We start from the raw sequence: 15,554 nt of genomic DNA on the forward strand, positions 1-15,554 counted from the left end.
TTAGTTAAATCCAGAGCTCATTAGTTTAGCACCTTTGCATTTCTAAATTGGCAAGGACAAATTGACTATGTGCACAAGAGTACAGGTGAGTGCAGGACAGCCTGGCAGCCACAGACAACTTTAAGCTACAGTAGCAGCCGTCAAAGGGATGCCCAACGTCTACCCTGTAGGCGCAACAACACTAATCCTTTTAGGAGAGCTGAGATCAGCAGCTAAACTAAGCAAACCTCACTCAGTCAATCCCATTGACAGGAATGTTCCACCATCGAGTCAGGAATAGTGGCAGAGGTCACTCTGTATCTCTGTATCCACGCTCTGCTGCATGAGGCCTTCACTGCTCTGAACTGCCTGCAAAACCTAATGCTGCTGAGAGGTTTGCAACCAAAAGGCAAAAAACAAGTCCTCAAAAATTACAAAGCAAAACATGTTGTTTGTCCATGATCTTTAGAACACCACAAAATTAGTTTTCTGATGTGACAGCCAGATGACATTCTTTGTCAGTGCCTTCCAAAACCATTACAAATCAGGGTGTATAACGCATTAGAGCTGCACAATATATTGCTCTATATATTGATATCAACTTGCGTGATAAACACTTTGCAAAAGACTGCAATACAGCACTCTGAATATAGTAACAATGTGTAAAATTACATTTTGTCTGTAGGTGCTATGTCTAATTATTGTCTGATACATGCCATGCTGTTAACTCTCTGGCCAGTCAGACAGAGCCTTCGCTGTTCTACATCATCCGATTGGTCTGCCGCATGTGAGTGAGGGTTATTAGACTAGTGCTGCCGTTCTACTCTCCATGGTTGAAAGAGGAAAGTGTGACACGATAAATGCAGACTTAAGTGTGAATGTCAGAGCCTAAAAATACAGTAGCATGTTGGCCATGAGTCTGGCAATATTTTGGATACAGGAGAGACGATGTGGCACATGTAAAGATACTGTGCAGGTCTGAGCCAGGTATTATATCTGTATTTTCATCGCAGGTAAGATCGTTATTGCAATATTCAACAATGTTATCACATATTGCATATTTTCCTCATATTGTGCAGCCCTTAAATGTATGATGTGACAAACCCATGGTTAGAATTTGATTTGGATTAGGCACAAAAGTGACTTGAGCATCTATCATGGTTTGGGTTAAAATAACTACTTTGTTAACATTAGGGGACATCCATTATCATGGTAACAAGGGCTGCATGATATGCAGAAAAAAATCATACTGAGATACATTTTTGACAGACAATTTCAACAGGAGTCACTATTTTAGCAAATGGTTATTTTTGCATTTCATTTTCACTAAAAACAAAAAACAAAAATGATGATTATTGGATTTTTCCAGGGCAAACGGTGGCCTCCTAAATTTCAGTCCGACGTTTTGTTGACCTATCTATTCATCCAGACCTCCTCCCTATGCAGACTTTGACACTCTATAATAACCTCACTTGATTTCCTCCTTTGATTCTTTCTTGTTATTTAATCTGCTCGAGAACTTTGTTATTCGATTGTTAACATATGTTGTTTCAGGGCACTTGCTAAGACAATTGATTCTGTTATTTTTCCTGGGGGGACAGTCTCAAAGATCTGACAGAATCTTTCTCTTTGCCTATAAAATTGGCAAGTCCCTCCCTTGTTCTTGTAGCCACTTCTTTCTCTCATGTCCCTTTGCCTGCCAATTGAGCAACACGAGTCAAGTGGTCGTGTCACATTTTGGCACCAAACCCCAATCTCAGTATGGGGACAGGAACCACTCTGCTGACGATGAACTTTGAGGAACAGCTTAGTGCTATGTTAGATCCCGTTCCACTCAGAATATGCGAGACTATCCCAGACGTTTCCTGCAGTGTGGATGTGTTGTGACCTTCAACCAGGGCGTGCGCCCCTGTGAGTAGTAACCCAACAGGCCGGAGCTGGGAACGAGGCGACGTCAGCCCCTGTAACGCGAGACCTCGGCAGTAAGTGGGAGAGGTGACGAGGGGAGAGGAGGAAAGGGGAGATTAGTACTACAGTATCCAGGTAACGGTCGTAAACACTGTCAAAGCAAGACTGAACACGGAGCGAATCAAAGCACAAGACTGTATAATGACATGCTGACAAAGACCAGCTATTGTGGCAGTTAAACAACTAGAGGGATTAAATTACTCTGCGTGTTTATGTGCATGCTGTGTGGTGTTTTGGCAAAGAAAGTGAATATTACACCTGCCAACAGGATTCATGCCATCATAGACCAGCTTTGAACTGCTGATCTTTTCGACTGGATGCACATTAAGGAATCCTTGAGAATATCTCCTTCCTCTTCTTCAACTTCCCCCTGTGTCCCTGTGTTAACTATATACAGCGTGTGCTGGCCAAAAATGATGCTGGCACATCTATGAGGCCTTTTTTCTGCCCTGATTAGGCGGATACACACTGGGCTACAAGACTCCATGCACATTCTGAACATATTTTGTCTTATGGCCCACATGTCCACGATCAAGACATTCTGTACTCAATGAACTCAGTATTACAGACATCTGAGGGGAAAAAACAAACTGCAATGTACACCTACATCTTTCCTCAGACTGTAAAAGCACATCCTGCGATGGCGCTCTCCAAAAGCACACAGTGCTCTTTTCAAAACACTCAGAGCATGCAGTCCGACGATGGAAAATGTTAGCTAGTAAAAACGCTGGAAAAGTGAGAGCCCTTGGAAATGCATGCGCTCAATGCGGCAGCTCAAGCTGTCCAGCACGGGTCTCTGAGGAGGGTGACGCAATACAGGACGGGAGGGGAGGGGATGTTGAGGATTGAGGAGAGGGGGGCACAAATATGTTGACTATTACGAGCTCAAGGCCCCCTTCCTCCTCCTCCTCCTCCACCACCACGTCCGCGGCAGTCCCACCCAACGCTGAGGCCCATCTGGAGCGCCTCGTGACCCGGCTGATTAAAAGCAGTTGGGGCCTTTCGGTGAGATACGGCCAGTGGAATGTGGAGACTGTGGAAAGGCCCGGAATAAGTGTGTCTAAGAGGAGTGTGAATTTCTACAATGTGAATGATACTCATGCACACTGATGTGTTTGCATGCACGCATTCGTGTGTACTGCATCACATGTGTGTGCAGCCACATGTCCATTACTGCCAGTCGTTAGCAATCAATCAAATCAGAGAAAAAAAAAGCCCTGGAGCTCGGGTGATGGATGCCCCCACTGGGACTGACAGGATGGCTGCATGAGAGCATCTCTGCACCTGAATCACAGCTCTACATCCTACTGTTTCTTGACCCTATTAGCCTCCACACACACACACACACACACACACACACACACACACACAGGTTAATATAGATATAGTGTTAAGGATTGTAGCCATCAACCTCTACAGCAGGACTATTCTATATTGCTCAGGGGGCCACATTTACAGAAAGCTAAGGGCCAGGGGGCCCGGACATTTCCCTGAACTATTATTCTTATTATGTATGAACACTTGACACAACACGCCACCACACTGTATCTTATATAAATGATGTTCAGACTGATGGAATAAATGTCTTGGGACCATTTAGTAGTTAGTGTTAGGGTAGTTTAGTTTTTAGGTTCTTGGTTAGTCTTAAGAGTTTTATAGGTTGTAAATGGTACTGTATAATACATGCACTTTCACTTCTTAGATCTAGACATGTTGATAAACATTTTTAAAACCATCTGCTTCGTGTCTGGACCCCTATTCTCAAGCTTTAGATAGCTTATTAGGGTGTTGCATTTCACATCCCCGCTATGTGAATAAACTGAAACTGAACCAAGTTTTCAAAACTTGCATTGCAACTTACATTTACTGTTCATTCACATGTTTGCAGCCTCCACATAAACCTCTCTTGACCTCGTCTTTGTAAACAGCCTGCAGTTCAGGCGCAGATTCACTGAATTTTTTGTTTCGTGATTCTGGTCTCAGCCGAGTCATTCATGGTTTCCCAGCTGTGCTGAGAAGCGCAGAATTTAATGTTTTTTACAGGATCTGGTTAGTGCAAATGGTTTATTTATGGCTGAATCTTAAATGGGACGTGTAGAATAAAATGATTTTGATGTAGGCCTGTCACAATGATGGAATTTCCCCCATGGCGATTAAGGGTCAACAGCATGATACGCCGTAAAACTGCCATTTTTTTGTGGTTTTTGCAAATTATTTCATTTCTCCTGATTTTTGTGACTTTTCAATAAGCTTTATTTTTAAGCTATTATTGCTGCTTTAAGACGAAACAGTTTTAAAACAAATTAAAAACTTGTTCTTGTTAAATGTGGAACACAAAGGGGCAATGAGGTGCAATAAGGGGCACAGCGTTTTATCAGCTGAAACTCTCTGGTTGCATCTGGTTGCTATGATACAGAATATCCGTGAAAATGCCTGTAACTGTGGTTGATTTGTCAACATCAAGAAATTGCAATATTGCGTGGCAGCACTATTTGCATGAAACAATTTCAAGCGTAGATTTGGTCACATTTACTGAAGGAAGTGCTTGTCACACACTTTTGTTATTACAGTTTCTGACTTTGACAAATGATGTAATTTTGGCAATATTTTAAAGAACACATGTCTTTCAACCCTGCTGGCGGGTTGCTGTGTTCAAGGGCAATTAGGCCAAGTGTGCAGAAGCACTCCGCTGCTTTGAGGGATTTATTCTGGCAAAATGTCCTATATTTGCATGATTTCTTTCTTCTTCAGATTATAAATTTAATTTATTCGGAAACACAACCAGTGGGCCGGCCAGTCTGGCTTGATCAACCAGTGGGCCGCCAGTTGAATAGGCCTGCTCTGCAATAATCACAGCTAGTAGAAACCAAACGTCTCCTCCACTTATGCTAAAATGTCTCTTCCTGGCTCGTCTACCAACCCATCTGCACCTCATCCACCCCAGACCTGGCAACCTGGCTCTCGGCAGTCTCACCCTCCAAACCAGAAGGTATTTACTAGGTGCGCCTGTCGTGCAGCATCACCTTTATCCAAATGAAAACCAGGCTGAGAATCTCATGGCTGCCGATGGAGCATGATACAAGAGCCCACGGTTGATGTTAACTGCTCTGGTCCCACTAGGGGATCCTCTGTGCGGTTAATGTTAAGCTTAACATGTGTTTTACTGCTTAATTGAATAATGAAGCGATGAGAGAGGAGGAAAAACCACACGGCCGAGGACTGCACCGACAGGCTGCCAGGGGAGGATTGTGCGGTGAAGGCCGAATACTTTGGTTTTAAAGCGGCCTTTTTTATAAGCGCTGTGGCTACATGTCTGTCAGTGACACTTTCATTATCTTTCATACATGCCAAAACTAAATCCTGTCAGGAGGAGAAAAAAAATGACCACCCCCACCTCCCTTTGTTACACTCTATCCATCAATGTGATCACAAAAGCAACTGTTTTAAGTGTAGCATCATGTTATGTAATTAAATCCATGCTTCGTAATTTAGTTTGGCTAATATAAGCCAATTCAATCCATGTTAACTGGCGTTTTCACTAATGGAGCCTTTTCAAAGTCCATCTGGCAGCCTGTTTTCTTCCCGTAACTGTTTGGATGTTTGGCTGTTCTGCACGTATTTGTTGCTTTTTCCATCCCATTTGTACACTGTGTTGAATCATATTCAAACTGTGGCGCAACAAAATAACAGGGAATGTCTCCTCGCAAATTAACTTTTAAGCACTGATTAATTTGCAGGTGTTTGGTGCTTTTTTTTTTGCTTTTTTTTTTTTCGGGGAAACTGAAACACACAAAAAAGAGGCATTTTTTCCTGGCATGGAAGCTCTCTCATAATCAACACGACAAAAAGATGTATTAGCAGTTTGTCTCCCAGTCATAGAAAGAGGAGAAAGTGCTGACAATGTGGATGTATGCCAGCCTGGACAGGAAGTGCTGACAAAGTCACACCACTGTCACTACCTCGGCTGACCCTCAACAGAGAATAAAACATGTCAAAAACTGATGGTAGTCACAGCAAACAATAAAAAACAGAGCAGCCGTCCAATTAGATTTACGGCCTGGACGCACATACTCCACTTGCAGGGTTTCCTACTATTTCAATATTTCACCCTGCAATGGAAACGGCACTAGTTTGATTCCTGCAGCAGCTGATTTGTATCCTACACCACCTCAACCTGCTCCAATTTGCACATAAATCCGCGAGATGTAAATACTTCAGCTCGAAATAATAATATCACACAACAACACGATTAAATCACCATTAACTCGAACACGTGCAGGACCATATGCAGACACAAAACAACACACAGAGAAGCCATTTGGCAGATGGGTCGGAGACTGTGAAGAAGGACTCGGAGCAGAACTGAACACAGCAGGTCTCCAGGCCATGATGACCACACCCAGGCCCAGCTGGAAACAATAAAAACCTCATACTCCTCATCTCTTCCTCTTTTCCTCCATCTCCTATCCTTTATTGTTGCTCCTTCTCACTGCACCTCACAGCACATTAAAACCTCAACTTTAGGATCTCAAGCTTCAGCCCCGCGTCTCTTTTCCTTGGCACCGCTCTTTCTTTTTTTCTGCCTTTATCAGACTGTTTTCTAATCATCCTCAGGCCCCATTTAACAGGAGAGGAGAGGGAGTGTCCATTGCATTCTCCATCACCACAGTAAACACTCAAGTCGACTGAGTGAGCCATTCTCTCTGGCATGCACGCACAGGCCCCTTTAAAAAATAGAAAGCCAAAGGAAAACAGCGAGGCAGAAACAGATGGATGTCATTTGTGTAATAAAGACAGACAATGGCAGCGAAATAGCTTTCCTAGAGCGGGCGGAGAGGTATTCAGATTTGCAAAAAAATAGCAAATTTGGCACCATCTTCCTCTGGTGACCTCTGCTGTGACACTGTCAGATTGGTTTTGCTTGCAATTCATCACTGTTGATTAGTAAATCAGGGCTCAGCCTATCTCCGCCGGAGGACCGTAGGTGTGGAGGTGATCTGAATGCTAATGCAGCGCTGTCTCGTCGGCATCGGAACAAAGCGGACGGCGCACACTGACTGACACTGGACAGAGGGCATCATTATCGCTGTCTGGATCGCTGTAAAGCCTGTATCGCCTGGCCAATAGTGTGCTCTGGCACTGAGCAGGCAGCCAATTAACGCCTCTTTTGCTGGGATGCCTCAGGGCTGCGTGAGGAAAAAAGAAAAATATGCCGGGCTCACCATTTTATAGAAGAGCTGGAAGGGCATGATGCATGATTTTTTTTAAATATTTAACACCATATTGTCTGCAAACTACTCTCCTGAAGTTAGTGATCAGTCCGTGTTAGCTCAATGACACTATAAAGGACAAGCTGTGAAAGCAGTAGCAGAGAAGAGTATAGAGGGTGACCGACACACACCAGTGATCTATGGATTCTCTGTCAGAGCTCTGCAGAAGGATTATTCATCCTCCCTGCTCCACCCTCCGACTGTCTTACATGACGCAACTGCTCTTAGTAGGCTGATCGAGTTTAGATGTACCGTGCACCACAGTGGCTGGTTCTGGCATTCAAAACACACACATGTAAAGAGAAAAAAACAATCACCATAGCAACCCCATTCTCTTCAAGCGTGCCGGCGATATTTACAACCTCACCTCGAGAGGGAGAGGGAGCCGGGGGGGGGGGGGGGGGGGTGTTTAATCACTTATAGATGAAAACAAACAACACCTTTGAATAAACACAGTCACACGTGCCCTCCTGCACGCACACATGCATGCACAGAGAGCTCCACCCACTGGCGAGGCTCCTCCCAGCCCTGTCTGCATTGCACCAAAGAGAGCTGCATCTCCTCCAAGCCGGTTTTTCATCATCCGGGCCAAGCAGACTCAGCAGCATCCAGCCACTTCTTATTCGCGTCCTCCGCTGTCTTCTCTCCTTTTCTCTCCTCTGGCTGAGAAGAACACTTGAAATATTACAGTAGAAAAGCGCCATCCTTATCTGTGTTACCAAGGTTACACTGACAGTGTTTCTTAGTATTGCTGAGCCAAGCCTCTAGAGACACTTTCTATTCTGTTCTGCAATTCTGCCACACACACCTTTACAAACAGCATCCCTGTATGTTTACTGCAGCTCTGTGCACATATGTCGCAGGGATTATGTGTCTGTGTGCAGGCGTGGGGAGGGGGAGTGAGGGGGGGTTAATGTGGCAGCATGAGGTGAATCAGCATTCTGTTCACGCCGCTTTTCACTACAAACTCAGCCAAACTGCTGAGGACTACAGTACAGCTCAAATTTACGACCACAGGCAGACATGCCCCGAGTCTACGCTGAAGAAAACCCCATAGTCTGCAGCTGCACAGAGGGACAATGACACAGCAAGAGTAGCCACGGGAGGGATCTCTTACATTTCTTGATGCTGGGGTATCAAATGTGACCTACTTTTGAAGTGGAGTAAAAACTACAAGCTGATTTAGCACAATCTTTGGCATTCTGACAATTTTAATAATTCACTGTGACTCTTTTTGATGTTTTTCTACTTCACACTTGACATTAATTTAGTTTTATTTTGGATTAACATGTTAGCACTCTTGATGCCACACACATCTTCCATAACTCAGCTGCTCGAAATCATTGTAAAAGCATAAATTACAAAATCAAAACGTATACCTTATTGGTGCTTGCAACATGATCCCATCAAGATGCTAAGAGGTGCAAGTCAGAGGTTCAGGTATCGCAAGATAATCTTTGTCACGGGGCTTAAAACTGTCCTCTGTGTGTGTAAACATTAGCCTGGCTCAGTGGGAGGTATTGCTTCATAGTTTAATGCCTCAGTGCATCCTAACACAACACACATGCCGTACAGTTTGTCCACCAGTCAGCTGCACATATTTCAAAATGCATCTCCTCCTCTAGAGGGAGGCTTCACACTTGAAAGCAATGCCTTAATGGTTCTCTACAACAAATAAATCTGAAGAAGCATTGTACTGAGAATAGAGGAAACAAAGCTTTTTCAAAACAGTGATGCTTCTACAGACATGATCAGGTGCAGTGTAGCAGCAATCTATTCTGAACTATCTCTGCCAAGTCAATGCCAAACTTTGAAAACTTTAGGGTACTCATTTTTCTCCAGCACTGTAGCTACCCATAGACTGTAAATATCATGGATGTAGCTACCGTGATGTCACCCATTGGTTTGTGGACTCCCGTTTTGAAGCCTCAAGTTCAGCATTTCAGCCGTTGCCAAGCCTTAATAAAATGTAAACTGGTGACTTGTATAAACACTCAGTTGTCATAAGGGGGACATTAGCTATAGAGACCAAAACTGTTTTTCGTACCAGGCTGTAAACATGTTTATTTTTGCCGTTAAGTTGAGCATTTTAACATAGGGGTCTATGGGGGCTGACTTTTTGAGACAGCCTCAACTGGCCATTCAAGGAACTGCAGTTTTTTGTTGGCTTCTATTTTCAGCCCCGGAAGTTGCCACTTGTAGGTACCACAGGTAACGAGAAAGCAATATTTTTCAGACCTGATGGGCAGCACTTACTGCCACAAGTGTTCTAGTCTGCTGTTACATGCCAAAGGAAGAAGAAGAAGGCCGACTAGCACGGAAAAACAATGACAGCATGTGGAAGATAGTGACAACTGGAGCTGCAGTGACAGCTCCACCTCGACTTGTCAAAAAGAAAAGAGGCCTGAAGCATCTGCTCTGAGCTCAATGCTGCACATGCTGAGAGTTAAAAAATGTTCAACTTAGGGTAAAAGGCTGTGCTCATCACTGTCACTTTTTACGAAGTCATCCAACCCCAGTGGAGAGGGGACAAACAGCTTACCACAAAGACCAACTTTAACATATTATATGTACAAGTGCAGAACAACAGTGGAGGAGAAATATGTTAATATACTGCAGTGCAGGCTGTATATTAATACATGTTTCCTGGCCCACAAAATCTCATGGATCCACAAAGACGAGTACTTTGCGTTCGAGGCGGATCATCAAGGATTAAGAATAAACTTTAAATTGATTTTGATTTAAATGTTTTTAATAATGGATTGTATGTTTAAGCGCATGGGATTTCTTGCTTTTTATTTGTTTTTTAGCCACAATATCAAATTGGGCATGGAATTTGGTGGTATTGGTATCAACGACTACATTTCTGGTATCATGATATGCCTGCTATGAAAACTTGTAGGACAGAGCTAAGTATGAACTGCTGAAACTCAGCAGAATAACCAGGTCAGTCTTCTTTCCAACTGATGGAAGTAATGCACCAAAAAATGACCGGCAAACATTTGTCATTTTCAAATATAGACGGCATTCTCACATTTACCCACCTTACAATGCCATGCGGCTTCATTTGGGACCACATTAAGATCTCAAAGGAGCGAGGCAAATCCTTCAGATTGATTGATTTTATGCCTGAGACAAGTGTATAAGGAGCAGGCAATATCACATCTTAGGTGGAAGACAAGAGTTGTTGCCCGTGGCTGAAAAGATAAGCTTGTCAGTTATCACTGACATGCTGCAACTGTCAGGCGGAACAGTTCAACACAGAACAATGTCCATGAATAAAACCACGGGGATGAAACAGAAAGAGCAAATTAACTCTGTTCTTTTAGCATTACAGTATAAAGGACTTCCCTGAGGGAAATATGTGCCACATAGGCACATGTGCTACCATGAGACTGGTTAAAAGTTGTCTTCTTAGGACTGATTTGGAAGTTTTATGACTACCCTTCCCTCCCTTTTTCCCGCCTCACTCACTGCCCCTCGGGTGCTTTCATATGCTAATAGGAGGGCGATTGTGCGGGCCAACAGCCTGGAATTCCTCTCCACAAAAAAGAAATGGAGATGGAAGGAGAGAGGAGAGAAAGGGACAGACAGAGACTAGAAAAAAAGTGGGCTGATGCACATCAGAGACCCAAATCAGCGTCCAAAGAAAGGTTGGATACAACAGTACAAAGAGCCCAGGGGTGGCTTTTTACTCGAGTGTGTTTTTAGCATTTGTTAGTTTACTAGTTTAGTTTGGCTTAGGGCTGCAACAAATATTTATTTTACTTACTGATCAAATTCACAGCTAGAAAATAGACTATTATCCAGTCTGGACAATGACATAGTATAAAACCTATTTATCACAATTTCCCAGAGCCTAAAAGGACATATTCATATTACTTGTTGTGAGTCCAAAACTCGTGAATGTTCTGGCATTATTGCAAAAAAGACAATTAATTGCTGATCAAATTTGTTGCAGATCAATTTTCTGCTTTCATTCTGTTTTTTTTTTTCTATTTATCGACAAAATATTTTAGCACTTGTTTTGCTTCCCATTAACCCACTTTTAGAACTGTCAATGGTTGTTAAACACAACATTTTTCTGGACACTTTTCAAACTTATTGTTTAAACTGTGCTAAATTTTGAGTTTTTTGAGTGTTTCCTTACTTTTAGAATAGTTGACTCATCCAAGTTTATCCATCCGTTTAAACATCAGGAAAATTAGTTGTTATGAACCAAATATTTTTACTATTCTCTGACTTTTTATAGACAAAACCATTGGGGTTGAAAGTAAGGATTATCTTATTTATTGATCAATCTCTGAATTACTTTTACGATTAATTTATTCGTCGTTTAGCCTCTGGATTGTTAGAAAATAGTGAAAAAATGCCCATCAAAACTTCCAAACTGATCAAAGGATATATAATTCAATATAATAAAATACAAGAAAAATAATTACCAGATATTGCCCTCCTATTAAATCATCTGAATTTTTGTTATATCTTGTTGGCCTTGTCTCTTTGTCCACAAACAGCATAGTGGGACACATGGGAAGCCCCGTCTGCTGAGTTGGGTGTGGTCCATCACTTCAGGGATGTCAGTTTGAGGTTGCTTCCAATGCACCGCTGAGGAAGCCATCCCCCCACATAAAGAGCTCAGAGCAGGGAGCACCCAAACAAAGAGAGGACATGCATGTCACCCTCACATCCAGCCAGCAACCTCAGCCCAGCCCTTCAGAGCTAGAGAGCAGGTGGGCCAATTAGGGTCCCCAGGGTCCCCCCAACTAGATGCGAGCAAAGCCCTGTATAATTGGTTTCCTCATCTATGAATTATTAATCCTGGTCGCTCTTTGAGGTTTTTGACAGAGTAGGGTCGTGACAGTGCGCCCTCTGACACACAGACTCTCCTGTTTAACCCCCCAGTGCCATGTTAAAACTAGTCCTCAGAACAAAGTGAGGAGACTCAGATATGTCCAAGGGCTCTCACAACAACCAGCGATGGATTATCACTATCTTTGTTTGTTTTAGAAGAACATCTGCCATAATGGGCGCTTTGAAATGATGTAGCTTGAGTATGCAACCATTTAAAAGTCTAATGGAACATTATCTTACATCTTACATGTACTATCATATTTTCAGATATAATCTGAGCAGGAAGTAATGCAGAAAGCAACATTTTACAGCAGCCCTTTTTAACAGCCTGTTCAAGGCTGGAATTTTGCACCGTTATTACACTCTGATGTTCTGTATAAAATGTACAAACACAGGATGGGGGGACAGAGTTGACTCGCCTTTAAGCCAGCAGCAGAGGTAGTAACACAGCTGAATAAACATCTGTGTATGAAGTGTGAGCTGGCAGAACAGGAAGGGTGTGACATTTTGACAACATCTTATGCGTGCCACCCACCACCGGGATATTAAAAAAGCAGCTAGAAGCAGTTAGCAGCTAACTCAAAGAAGAAGAATAGCAACCAAAAATGTCCTGAAATTGGGTTGATAAAGAGGTTCGGGAGCTCCTTACCCTCTGAGCAGAGGACGAGATCAACTGCCATGTAACAGAGACAGTAAATAATTATTATTACAATGTTATTCCATTCCATTGTCACTGTTTAGAAAGTACTGCCGGACTGCTGAACTTGGGTATCAGCCGATGCCACAAAAAGTTTGACAGCTTTGTAAAACATGATGTCAGTGTTGAAATTAGCAACACTAGTGCCACCCCTCGAAACTAAAGATTTGCATACTACACATGTTGCATTTACTGGTCGGACTTCCCAATGTAAAATATCGCCACATTTCTGACATTTGGAACACCGTGTAGATACCCGATCCAGCAATTTAAGCAGTGTCTGTATCGGACACTGGTATCAATACCGGAACAACTCTAGTTACACTGTGTGTCACACTAGCCATGGCTTTTGTGTTTCATGTCATGCCCATCATGCCTCTTTTGCTTCCCAAATACAGCATGCTATCAAAAATTACACACTGGGGCAGCATTATACAGGTGTTGCTTGGTTCTGTGTAAAAATGCAGAGTTGGCGTAATGAAGGGTCTTCATTGCGACAGTATTGCGGGATCTCTGCGTAAAATGGGCTGGTGTAATCCAATAGTTTGATTTGATGGGATTGGCAGTGAGGGATGCATTAGTCCAAAATCTGGATGCGTTTTTATAATACCTGTCGGCGCAAAATATAACGACCTCTAACAATTATTTTCATTATCGATAGGTCTGACATGTCAAAGACTGACCATCACAACTACCAAAAGTCTGACACCTTAAGATACCCAATTTAAAAAAGTCCTCTCATTTGACAAGTTAGAGCCAGAGAATGTTTTCTTTCTGAAAAAACAAAAAAGAAAGACTGATTGATTATTTTTCTATTGAGCAACAAGCCCATTAACTGACAAACTGTTTCAACTCTAAATAGTTTTGTGACTGTTTTTCATTCTTTTTTTTCACTGAGACTTAAATGCATGCTATTGTTCATTAGTATGCTAAAGATCAAATGATAACAATCCAAATATTTTTGGCAGACCAACATATTAATAGAGCCGAGGCCTTGCTGTTATTGGTGGCAGTGTTGTCAGTTCCCTGGCCGCTCTCCCTCTCGGTCTCACACCAGGTGTTAGCCTGTAAATATTTCATGAGGCCTCTGTGCTGTGCTACTGGCGCACAAAGGCCGTTTTCAGCGCCTCGGACAGCAGAGGCTCTCTGGAAACAGAGGCCTATCAGTTCGGCTTGGGACGCAAACAATTTTCAGCACTGCTAAAATTAAATTAGGGGAAGGGGCATACCAGAGAGCAGCTCGGCTGCATTGCTTGACACGGCAAGACTTCTTTACTCCTCACATCAGGCATTCCACAGCAAAATGAAAAAGGGGAGAGAGGGACAAAAATGCATGAAACAATGAGCTGTCTGTGTGAGTTTCCAGTGAAACAGCCGAAAAGACATGTACATGAGACATGAAGTGTTAGTAAGGGGGCCAAGTTGACTTCTGAGCATATAGAGACAAATGGACACATACATGATAGCACCACAAAGAGCTCTGTATGATAGAGAGAACGTCCACATTCATATACTCAGATTCACAGGCAAACACGTCATTCTCTGAACATAGACAACCTTTGCACCCTTGCACTTAACATCCCATCCTCTTAGAAGAGAGCATCTTCTACTGGACTTTAACAGCTAGCCTTTGATCTGAGACTGCATCCAAAATTTGCAGTTTCTAAACTGCCAATGGGAGGAAAAATGTCAATGTTGTTCCACTTATTGCGAGTTGTTTTAATTGCAAAAGAGTGTGAAATGTCTTCATGTCATTTACTACAAAAAATGCAAAGCTAAGATAAAGACTGATACAAGTGCAAGAATGACTTGTTAAATAACTTGATAAGATAAAATCAAGTGTAGTATTGAGCCACCTGCAGCTGCACGAGGCACTCTCTGTGCAAGAGCTGGGACACCCAGAGGTCAGCATGCCAAGCACTCCTGTGTCTCCAGTTCCACGCTGCACTCCTGAATGAATTCTGGCTATTAATACACGGGATGTCAGGGATGCCTTTCCTGGAGGACTCCAGAGAGCAACAGTGGAAAGCGAGGAAGACAAGCTCATTAAAAGGAAGGGTGACTGGGTTTGGGCGATATGACGGTATATAACAGTTGAAATGTGTCCACCGGTGGGGCAGTTGTTTTGTTTTTTTCATTTGCATGGAAGTTCCAAATAAAAGAGGAAAATAATTATTAAAAAAATAATAAATGTGATTACGGATGGTATGGTTATTTCAAACCATTTCTCAATTGAATTTACAGAACATTTACTGTATCATGATACGAACCTTTGCCATGATATACAGTGATAGAAATTTTTGGCCATATCACAAAGGCACAGACACACCAAACACAACACCAACGAACTGGCAGCAATGAAGGCCAACTGTTGCATTGCCAAAGAGTTGCACTTGAACACACCTCAAAGAATACAGCCAACAGCAACATAGCACACACATTCTGCGTTCTCCATAGCAGCAGGGGGCAGTAGTCTGCATTCATCATTCAAAAATGGAAACCAGAAGATGGACAGTATGGAATCAAGATGCTAGTTAGCCTGTCAGCCAGAGTTGGATATTAACTTTTTTGTCCACCTGTCACGATGGCTGGTTGATTCCAAAACTCACCAGCCACTCAATAGATAGCCATTGTTTTTTTGGCTGGTGAGTGAAGCAAATCTACTGGCCACTTGTATATTCTACCAGTATTTTGCTGGTTTCTGGTGCCAATTTCCAGCCCTGCTGTCAACATTAACGACAAAACCCAATGTTAAAATTAAAAAGAGCAAAGGATATTTACCGCAC

General features: G+C 42.7%; 1 protein-coding gene across 1 annotated transcript in view; it reads right to left on the reverse strand.

Annotated features, from left to right (window-relative positions):
- LOC125881876 (rho GTPase-activating protein 21-like) overlaps positions 1-15,554 on the reverse strand; it is a 111,771-nt gene that overhangs the window by 83,616 nt on the left and 12,601 nt on the right. The gene's annotated exons all lie outside the window — the stretch shown is intronic.

Source organism: Epinephelus fuscoguttatus, linkage group LG21 (assembly GCF_011397635.1).
Source record: "Epinephelus fuscoguttatus linkage group LG21, E.fuscoguttatus.final_Chr_v1".
Classification (NCBI taxonomy): Eukaryota; Metazoa; Chordata; class Actinopteri; order Perciformes; family Serranidae; genus Epinephelus; species Epinephelus fuscoguttatus.